At 36.4% G+C, this 11,941-nt stretch overlaps 1 pseudogene; it reads left to right on the forward strand.

Annotated features, from left to right (window-relative positions):
- Positions 1-2,344: 2,344 nt before the first annotated feature.
- On the forward strand, positions 2,345-3,283 carry LOC108384424 (olfactory receptor 5AN6-like; annotated as a pseudogene).
- Positions 3,284-11,941: the final 8,658 nt, after the last annotated feature.

Genomic DNA, 11,941 nt, shown 5'->3' on the forward strand with positions numbered 1-11,941 from the left:
AAATTATATGGTTTTGATGTCACAATTTACCTCTTTTTATATTGTGTATGTTTTCAAATTACTGTAACTGTAGTTATTTTTCAATACTTTTGTCATTTGGCTTTTATACTAGAGTTCAATGGTTAACATACCATCATATTTACCTTTATCAGTATGTTGTATATTTTTATGTTACTAATTAGTACCTTTTCATTTCAGCTTGAAGAAATCCTTTCCAAATTTCTTGTAAGGCAGGTCTGGTGGTGATAACTGCCTTAGCTTTTGGTTGTTTGAGAAAATTTTTATTTCTTGTTCATTTCTGATGACACATCTGCTGGGTAAAGTAATCTTTGTTGTTGTTTTTTTTTTTCTTTTATCCTATTGAATATATCATTCCAGTCTTTCTCCTGACTTGAAAAGTCCTACTGAGAAAGCTGTTCATAGCCTTGTGAGGTTTCCCTTGTATGTGAGGATTTTTTTCAATTGCTGCTTTTAAATTTCACTTGTTGTCTTTGATTTTAATATATAGCTGACCCACAATACAGGTTTTAAATGTGTGGGCTCACTTTTATGTATTTTTTTCAATAAATATATTGGAAAGTTTATTGGATATTTGCACAATTTGAAAACAATATTTTCTGTACCTTGCTTTATTGTAAGAATACATCATGTAATACATATATACAAAATGTATGTTAATTGACTGTTTGTGTTATTTGTAAAACTTCCAGTCAACAGTCAGCTATTGGTAGTTAAGTTTTTGGAGAGTCAAAAGTTATACATGGAATTTTGACTGCATGGAGGGGATCAGTGCCCCTAATTCCTGAGTTGTTCAAGGGTCAACTATAATGTGTTAGAGAAGATTACTTTGGGTTCAGATTTGGGGGTAATCCATGAATTTCATGAACTTGGTTGTCCAAATTTCTCCCCAGATTTGGGAAGCTCTTAGCCATTTTTTCTTTAAATAAGTTTTCAGCCCTTTTCTCCCTCTTCTTCTTGTCTAAAACAGACTGTTTCTTTTAATGGAGTTCTATAGTTCATGTAGGTGTTCTTCACCCTTTTCCATTTTTTTCTTTGTTTTTCTCTGACTGGATGATTTCAAAGGACTGTCTTCTATTTCACAGATTTTTTCCTTCTGCTTGGTCTAGTCTTATACTGATTCTCTCTCTTGCATTTTTCATTTCATTCATTATATTCTTAAGCTCTGGAATTTCCATTTGGTTCTTTTATTACAATTTCTATATCTCTTAAAATTCTCATTTTTTATGTACTACTTTCCTAAATTCATTGAATTATCTTTCTGTGTTTAGCTCACTGAGCTTCCTAAAAACAATTATTTTGAATTCTTATTGTGTAAATCACAGACCTTCTTTTCTTTGGATTAGTTACTAGGAAACTATTACGTTTCTTTATGGTATCATGTCCCTTGATTTTTCATGTTCCCTGAAGACTTGCATTGCTGTATCTGCATTTGAAGAAGGAGTCACCAACTTCAGTGTTCACTGACTGACTTTGAGAGAGAAATATCTTATATCAGCCCTATTAGGGATTCTGAGGCTTTCTCAGACTTTTTCCATGCATACTCCTGCTCCATGCTTCTTTATTCCCTCTAGAAGGGGAATTCTTAAGATTGGATATCTTTCCTTCATCCTTCAAAACCAGCTGCGTTCAGACCACCTCCCGTTTGCTTCCCCTAGAGTATTGCTAAATGCTCAGCAATACTCTAGGGGAAGTACTGAGTACTTATATAGATAGACAGCTATAAAAATATCTATACTCAGTCATAATTTGACAGATGTCTTCACTACCAAACCAAGTTTATTGTTTTGCTACCTCACTGGGCTCTCGTCTTCATTTAGTATTTGTTTTAAATAGTATTTAGGATTTTAAAGACCAATTAATTGATGCACTTAAGTTTAGCCAGCATTGTTAGCAATACTAGTTGTTAGTTTGTGTGATTAGTGCTCTGTATCTGATCTCACTATAACATTAAGTTTCTCTTTTACTTTAGAATTCTTTCATAGATTTCATTTGCTCCACTGCCCCCTATTCATTCATCATCAGTGGCATAGGTGTTTCCAGATACATTTTTTTAAATGTAGATGGAGATCTATACTTACAAGGATGTCCTTTTCACTATGTAGGTTGTACTTAATAAGAAGATTCCTGAAAATAAAGACATAATAATGTACATGAGCAGTTTCTTCTTTTTTTTGTTATATTGTTTGCAGGGCAATCATTTAACTAGAAGACTGAATAACAGGGTAATGTCATGCATTTAACTTTAATTTTATTTGCCTGAGGATACTGGAATAACATGAGATTCCTTTTGTTATTTCCATCAGATCTCAGAAGCGCCATGGCAATGGCTGCAGGAAGAAATAGCACTACAGTTACCAGGTTTATCCTTTTGGGATTCTCTGAATTTCCAAGGCTTACAGAAGTCCTCTTTTCAATATTCCTAGGGATCTAGCTCACGACAGTGTTCTGGAATGTGGGTCTCATCACCCTGATCAAAACGGACTTTTATCTGAAGACACCCATGTATTTCTTCACCAGCACTTGCTTTTTTAGATACTTGTTATGTTTCTTCCACAGCTCCCAAGATGCTGGCAGACTCTTCCAGAAGCAGAAATCCATCTCCTTTGTGGGGTGCACCATGCAGTACTTCTTCTCCAGCCTGGGCCTGACCGAGTGCTGCCTCCTGGCAGCCATGGCCTATGATCGATGTGCTGTCATCTGTAATCCTCTGCTCTACACTGCCATCATGTCCCGCACCCTCTGCGAGCAGATGGTCGCAGGATCTTGTATCACCGGGTTCCTTGGCTCATTTATCCAACTGTGTGCCTTACTTCAGCTCCATTTCTGTGGGCCATACGTCATCAACCACTTCTTCTGTGATCTCCCCCAACTGCTGATCCTGTCCTGCTCTGATACCTTTTTCTTTCAAATCATGACCTCCGTGCTCACAGTGATCTTTGGACTCACATTTGTCCTGATTATCATGATATCCTATGGTTATATCGTTGCCACCATTTTGAGGATCACTTCTGCTGAAGGTAGGACCAAGGCCTTCAACACCTGCACTTCTCACCTGATGGCAGTGACCCTCTTCTTTGGCTCAGGTGCCTTTGTCTACTTGTGCCCTGTCTCTGATGATTCTCTGAGCCAAAACAAACTGGCTTCCGTTGTATACACTGTTATCATCCCCATGTTAAATCCACTGATCTACAGCCTAAGGAACAAGGAAATCAGAGATGCCCTGAGCAGATGGAAGAAAAGAATGCTGTCATGGAATCTTTAAGAGGTGCATTTTAGGGCTTAGAAAACATAGAGAATGGTGAAACGGGTATGGTAACACTTATCAGCCTTGTAATACATTGTGTAGTTTTTCATAAATATCTGCTTTTCCCCTACTCCCTGAGCAATGATTGTACTTCATTCCTTTGAAGTCAGGTTTGACCACATGACTTGTTATGGCAAATGAAATGTGAGCAGATATGGCATCTCTCACTTCTAGGCAGAGGCTGTACATATATATATACATATATATATATATATGCTTCTTAACTGTCTTCTTTCTCAGTGCTTCCATTAGTGGCTGAGTGGTAAGGAATAAGATGATGATACAGGAGAAGATCCCTTAGCTGACCTAAGGTGGACATACAGTGTTAGCAGAAATAAATGTTTGGATTGTTTGATACTGTGACATAGTCTAACATAACTGTTCTGGAAATTTGTACAGGTAATAGTATGCTATTAAAAAAATTAAGTGTTACCATTCATAGGTTTCTTTAGGGCTAGGCAGTAGGTATCAGGGCATCTTATTGGCAATTGAAAGGATATCAGTTCATGTCTGGCACAATAAAACATTTGATACAACTATCATCTGTGTAATTTGGAAGGAAATTTGTGTGGAAAAACAGAATGTTGTAGCATGAGATGGTTGCTGCTAGATGCATCTAACAAGGCCCTACAAAAATGACACAAGTCACAAAACAACTGATTTGCAAGCAAGAATGGAAGAGAATCTAGAAAGAATCGAGAAACTTGGGGAGTTGCAGAGTTAGGAGAGAAAACTGATTTTCATCTCCAAACCAGTAAAAATGAACATTAGAATGAGTCTGAGAAAAATGGGCCAATAAAACACAGCCTTGCACCAAGGACCATATCAAGATGTGGTCCTCAGACCTCATCATTGTAAACTCTAAATGGTTGAAGGTAATGGTCAGTAAATTTTCTTTAATTTGAGATTGTGATTCACATAAAAGAAATTTAGAGTGTTCGAGTATGACTCTTGCAGAGAAGCCTGATAGGCCTAAGATATTTGAAATTTATGTATGTGGATATACATATATATATGGCAAAGGTATGCCAATGGGAATATGACTGTGAGGTCCACTGGTTGTATATTGTATGTCACTATGCAGAAGTATCTCATTTAATAGCTGAATGGAGGTGTCACTAGAGAAAAATACCTTTTAGTTAAGGTACTATCTTCCAGGAAGCCTTATGTGCACTAAAAAGGTAGTTAATACGGTGCTTTTCTCCCAGTAGCTTAAATATACAACTCCAGGAACTTCTACCCTTCACCATCATTCCCTGTAACTCAAATGCATATTTGTGCTTTCTTTTCCCATAAACTTAGGCTCTACCAAGTTAGAGGTCCTAGATCTCAAGGGCAAATACTTTTGTCAGGGGCACAGAAGGATTCCAGTGAACTTGAAAATGAGCCAGACCAGCAGGCACAGAAAGGACTTTCTGTGTGGTGGGGATAATCGACCTGATTATCATAAGGAGTAGGGTTGCTGCTGTACAACAGGAAATAGAAGAAGTGTGTCTGGAACACAAGGGATTCACTGGGGCACGTCTTGATATTTCTGTGCCCAAGAGGACAATTAATGGGCAATTGCAGCAACCAAGAACTATCAAGAGCAAGGCACCTAAAGGCTCAGACTCTTCAGGGATCTAGGTGTGGTTAACCCTCTAGACAAGCAACCTTGACCAGCTGAAATAATGGCTAAGAGTGAGGCAAATCTGCAATCAGTGGTAGAGGAACAAGATTAATGTTTGGGTCCTCAGAACCAGCTGCAGTGTGAAGGACAGTAAATTGCTTCACTGATCCTATTGACTCTAGCGCCCCTCTTGGCAGGAAGTGAGGGCATCTTGTTCCCGTGAAGATGGTGCCTCCATATTGTAGTGTTGGAGTCAGATCTTATGGGAAGTCATGAACAGATCTGAGTGGTACAATGGCTTGTCTATATCCATACTTCTTATCTACCTCTTCAAATCCTGTTAGCCTCACTTATTTTTTGTTTTTGCTTTTTAATGTGTGTTATTGTCCCAGTTATTGCTGTTACAGCCGGCCTTGTAACCATTTACCGCAGCTTCTCATAAGTACTCGGGCAGAGGAGCCGGGCAAAGCACCGGACTTATGAAGTGACACAGGGTGGCACTACGTGCCTTCTGACTGGATATTACAGACAAGTGTGTAATATCACCCGCGGAATAGTCTTGCTAAAACTATCAAAACTGAATCATATTAAGCCCCTACATCCAACTACCAATTTATATGAAGGACAGAAAAACATATTAAACTGTACTGTAGGGAGTCAATTAGCAAAATGCAGACTGTGAGAAGTTCCAAAGGAAAAACAAATACATTTCATAAGGGGACACACACAAACACACACACGCACAGAAAGAGAGAAAGAAACAGAGACCCAAATGCACACATAGAGACAGAGGGAAAGAAACAGAAACTGAGACAGAGATCATTGATATACTAAAAAAAAGAAACCAAACTGATCTTCGAATTTTTAGGTATGCACATGTGAGTGATGAAAGTATAAAGAAAAGTAAGGAAATGATTATCATTAAATCAGAATAGTGGCTACCTGTAAATAGTGGCTACCTTTGAAAGGATCAAGGTCACAGAGCTCAAAATTAAATCAGAATTCAACCCAAGCAGGTGTGTCCAGAGCCAAAACCACAGTGAATAGCTGTTCTGATAAAGACTTCCTATGGGTGACCATACAACCTGGTTTGCCTTGGACAATCTGCTTTATGCTTGTCCTGATATGATTATTAACTCTCCTTTTCATGACCAAAGTTGTCCAGTTTGGATAACAAAAGATATGACTGCATTGAGAGCCCCTCCCAGATCTCATGATTCTAAACATCTGGGAAGAAAATTGGAATTTGATTCAATTAGGTCATAAGGGGCACATGATAGTATGAAGAAATGGAATCAACTGGGAACATTTCTCCATTTGTTTTCTCCATTACTCCAGAGAATAATTAACTGAAAACAGTGCCTTCTGCTAATTGCATCCTTTGTCTCCACACTGGACCCTAAGGAAACATTTAAGAGAGTCTTGAGTTGGAAGCACTTCTCTTGTTGCAATGGCTAGTAGGAGCCATGGCCAAAGCATAGAGCCTAGGGGAAGTAAGCATCTCCGTCCTGAATGCTCATATTACGAAGTTTGTGTCCTCTAATTCCTGAAAGAACTCTGCCCATCTGGGCATCTAAAGTGTGGTCAAGATAGAGCCCCTGGAGAAGGCAGCTGGGGCACCTGCACCACTCAGTTTTCACCAAGACACGCCTGGCAGAAGTGACAAGAGTATCTGGGTGGGTAAAACTGGAATGGGGCAATTTAGCTTGCCTTCTTCTTCTTGCAACTCTGCTCTCCTATGTGCTAGACCCAGAGACCTGATGCATCCAGGCTCAATGACTATTTTTACTTTTTTATTTTCTTACAATAACCATGCTCCCTCTCCCCTATGCCAATGGGACTGTTTGAGTTTTAACAGAAAGCAAGGAATGTGAACTGAAAGAAAAACATCTAACATGGAATTTCAGGTACAGTGGGTGGAGTGAGGAACCTCGAGCATGGAGGTTTTTCTAATAGCTCAACATCTGGGCCAATCAATCCCAAATTTCTACTACCCAGTAATTCCACTTTTCCCCTGTAAAAGATTTTTGGTTAGCAAAATACCTTTAGGATATCATCTTTTTTATTATATTTTATTAATATTACAATTCCCATTTGCAAGAGCTTACAATGTGACCAGCACTCTGTTACATACTTTACATGCCGTACTGAAATTGATCTTCACAAAAACACTCTGAAGTGATGATCATTCCTCCCTTATAGATGCAGAAATAAAGAAATAACCATTCTTAGGAATTAATTTCCCATTTATGTTCATCAGAGATAGTTGCAACTTTGTGTACTCTGAAAAGAGTAGCTAGAGGGAGTTGATGTAATTTTACTCCAAAGCAATTTGATAGTGTGATTTTGCATAAATATACAGTTTTAATAGCTTTTTGAAATACTAAAAATTGTTTTTTGCATCTTTGCAGACCCAACCTTGCAGGGAATGTTGATCATTATAGTAGTTGGTGTACAGGGTGACTTAATTTAGCTACAATTGATACTGGGTCAATGAGACCTTTTGATCTTACCTACTCTTGTTTATACTTTTAAAATTATCTTCAAGCTTTAAACAACTTATAATTAAATGGTACAATGCTAACAACTAGGAAAATAAAGATAAAAGTGATGCAAACTCTGGATGTAAATTTGCAGCAGAGTGTAATTGTTAGATGCCCAACCCGGGAGCCAGTCTACCCCAGGGGGTTCCCAAGTCTGCCACTTACTGGTGTTAGGAACCTGGGCAAATTCCCTAACTTCATGTACCTCAGATTAAAATGGGGTTGCTGTGGGGACTAATTGGGCTAATATTTGTATTAGAAGAGTGACTAGGACAGTAAGTATGCACTAAGTATAATTATTGATGAAGACAAATAAACAAAAAGGAAGACATTTGCTATACTATACCCTAAAAGTGACAGCTGATTTGTCTTTTTTGATGCTCAAAACCTGTCAGTCTACAGTCTTTTTATGATAAAACTAACATAACTCATTTCATCATGTCCAAAGCTTTCAATATGAACCAATAATTATTTCACACTGTTTAGTCTCTTGTTTCTCAGAGAAATTCATTTAAGGATCTGGTTAGGACATAAAGGCTACAACACACAAGTGAACAAGCCCAAGCTCATCCCCTACTCCACATCCTGAAACTTCAAGCATCTATGAGCTATGTCCCTCCCATGCCCTGCCTTTGAAGGTGGGCCACTGTGTTCTTTGAATTTTCCAAATATGAATTTTATCCTTTTCTTTCCTTCTTTCCTTTCTCCCTTCCTCCCTCCCTCCCACCTCCCCTCCCTCCTTCCTTGCAAGGAGTAAAACAAGAGAAAATAACTATTAAAGATAGGACATGCTCTCCTTTGCTAACTTAAGAAGTTTACATCAGGCAGTAATTTCTAATCTGTCACTATGAACACTGTAAATCACAGTGACACAATTTGCTCCATGAAAGGCCCACAGTAAATCAACCTCACTGAAACCGAAATCCTCAGATCTCAACAGAATGTTATTGTCTCAGGATTTCTGGATTGCCTGACCCCTGGGGCTCGTTTGGTAGAAGTCATGAGGGCAAATAGTAATGGCCACAGAAACACTTTGGATATTTTTCCTACCGTTGTTCCAAGCTATTATCTCAGAGAAACACAAACGGTGCTTCTCATTCTATGATAGAAGACTTATTTTCTACATGTATACATATTTACATACACATGGATTTTATATGTTGATGTATATAATTTCCCACCAAAATGGGATAATACGTTAGTGACAGAAACCTCTTAAAAATTCTCTTTTAGCCCCATGACTGTGAACATTTTCCAGCTTTAAAGAAGATCCATCATGGCTCTACACAGTTTGAAAATGTATGCACTAATAGAAATAAATGACAACACTATTAGTTGAGAGCATTAGGTTCTAACCTCAGGTTCTGACAAAGGCTGAAGGATTCCTTCCACAAACGTGTGCTCTCCACAAGAGTATGTGGGCTATCGGAGGTTTTCACCAAAAAATAATAGGTGCCGAGGATGGTTTTCCTTTCCTAAGACACAGCTTCATTCTACCTTTGTGTTAGCTTTCCAAACAGTTGTTTATACTCTAGTAACAAAATCCCACCTAACTCACTTATTCTTTAGAGAAGTGGATCTTGAAGTGTGCTTGGGGAACCAGCAGCATCAGTGCCACCCGAGAACCTTTGGTAAATGTAGATTCTGGACCTACTACATCAGGAATTCTAGGAGGTAGGGTCTGCTTGTCGATACTCTATTTCATGTTCTATTGGTAAATTTGTCTCTCTTGTGCCTATTTAATAATGTCTGAATTTATACAGCTGTATAATTATTTTTGAGGGTGGGTGAGGCCACTCTGTCTACCTTGTACTTACTTCTCAGTGCATTGGGCTCTTTGTTTCTCTTGCTTTCATTCTTATTGTAAAATCACGTTCCCCGAGTTCCCCACATACCACACAAACCCTTATGAATTTGCATTTGCATTAAGAAATGGATCTATATTGAGAATAATTGAAACTTGTAAGTTCTTGAGTCTTCCAAGCCATGAACATGATTTATCTTTCCATTTATGTAGGTATTCTTTGACATTTTCATAGAGGTTTATAATTTTATCCATCTGGATGGTTCTTTTGTAAAATTTATTCCTGGATATCATTTAAAATGGCTTCTTTTTGTTCAACTTTCCAGCTATTCTTGATGGAGCTTAAATATTAAATTGATTTTGAACATTATTTTTTGTATGTTGATTTGCTAAACTCTCATTAATTCTAATGACTTATCTGTACATTCTTTTTTGTTATCTATGTAGACATTCAGATAATCTGGCAATAAGTATTAATTTTAATAATTGTTATATGTTATGTAGTTTCTTTGGAGGTTTTACAAAGGTAACCAGATCTCCTGGAGGTAATGAAAATATCGTTTCTTTCTTATCCTCAAAAGCTGAAATTCTCATCATTGTTGATAGTGTAAAATGGTACAAATAGATTAATTTATGGCATGTGAATCATATCTCAGTATAACTGTTTTAAAAATTTTACCCTGGTTAAAAACCAATTTGACAGTTTCTTTTAAAAGTAAATGTACACTCTCCACATAATTCAGCAATTCAACTGTAAAGTATTTACCTTCCCAAATGAAAATATGTCTATACAGTGATTTGCACACAAAAACTAATGAAAGGTTTATTTATAATAGCTAAAAATTAGAAATAATCCAAATATCCATAAACAGGGAAATGGAAGACCACAATACAGAACATATATGCAATGGAATATTATTTAGCCATTCAAAAGGGCAAACTACTGATGAACACAACTCTGGATGAATCTCAGAAACATGTTTGATGAAAGAAGCCAGACATGCAAGAGTACATACAGTTTGATTCCATCTTTTTGAAAGTCTAGTGAGAGGCAACCCTCATGTAGAGTGACAGAAAAGTCAGTGGTTGCCTAAGGCAGGGTGTTAGGACACAGGATTGATTTTTAAAAAGACACAAGAGAATATTTTGGAAGGAAGAAAATGTCCTATATATTGTGGTGTGCAAATGGGTGAGCAAACTTGTCACCTGCACACTTGAAATGAATACATTTTATTTTATGTAAATTATACCTCACTAAAGTTTATTTTAAAATTTGATTGTTTTTCTGCCCTTGGTACAGTAGCTAGAATCTTTAAGGCAAAGATTAATGCAAGATGTGGTGAGCTTCATTTCCTTGTTTTTCATATTCTATCAATATTTACCATTAAAAATGAAATTTACTGAGATTGTCAGGTATCTTTTACAAGGTTGAAATATTTCCTTTACCTGATAATTTTTTTACCCTTTAATTTTTCTAGTTGTATCTATTTTGACAATTACATTGCTTTCTTCTTTAATCTCTTAGTGTGGTGAATTACATGAATTAATTTTCTAATATTAAACTAAACTTGCTTTTCTGGGATAAACTGAAGTTGTTCATGATATTTTTTTTTACATGTATATTGTTGGATTCACTTTGCCAAAATTTTGTTTAAGATAGTTCTCATCTATGTTCATAAGTGAGCATGGTTATAGTATTTCTTTATTGTTTCATGCTTATCAGTTTTTGGTATTAAGTTATGATAGTCCCACGAAATAAGTTGGAAATTGCTCCAAATTTCCATACTCTGGAAAATTTTGTGTATGATTGGAATTATTGTTTTCCTTTAGTTCTTGGTACAACCTACTGATAAAGCCATTTGGGCCTGGAGTTTTCTGCATGGGAAAATTTTTACCATTGTTTCAATTTTTTTTACTGTTTATGGAATATGCAGAATTCCCATTCCTACTTGAGTCAGTTTTGGCAAGTTAGACTTTGGCAAATTTCATTTTATTTAAGTTTTAAAACTTATTGACATGAAATTGCTATGAGTATCCTATATGACATCTCCAAGATCTAGAGTTACAGCCCCTTTTCTGTTGTTTTAAAAATTCTTTTTGCTTGTTGTCACTGGATATGTTAAGAATCAACTTTTGCTTTTCTTGTATTCTTTTGTATTATTCTGTTCTTTGCTAAGAATTATGGTCAGATCATTTTTTTTCAGTCTTTCTTTTATATACATTCTAACAACTGTATCTCCAAGTCCCTCTTTAGTAAATCTACAACTTGTTAAGTGTCCTCACTATGAAAAAGAAACAATTATGTGACATGATAGCTATTAGCTAAAGCTAAAATGGCACTCATATCACAATATGTAATTGCATGAATCAACACATTGTATGCCTTAAAATTATACAATGTTATATGCCAATTATATGTCAGTTAAAAAAATCCACAAGATTTGATAGGTAGTATTTTTTATTATATTTGTTATAAATATTTTCTAACTTCTTTTAGAGCTTAATTGACTTCTGAATAGCTTAGAAATATGTAGTTTCCAATTATGTTTCTTTAATTACTAAATTGTTATTGATTTCTAACTTAATCACGATGTAGTTGGAGAATATTATCTGTATTACCAATCCTTTAAAATATGAAGTTTCAGTTTATATTTATATAA

This window comes from Manis javanica, chromosome 11 (genome assembly GCF_040802235.1).
Source record: "Manis javanica isolate MJ-LG chromosome 11, MJ_LKY, whole genome shotgun sequence".
In the NCBI taxonomy this organism is placed as follows: domain Eukaryota; kingdom Metazoa; phylum Chordata; class Mammalia; order Pholidota; family Manidae; genus Manis; species Manis javanica.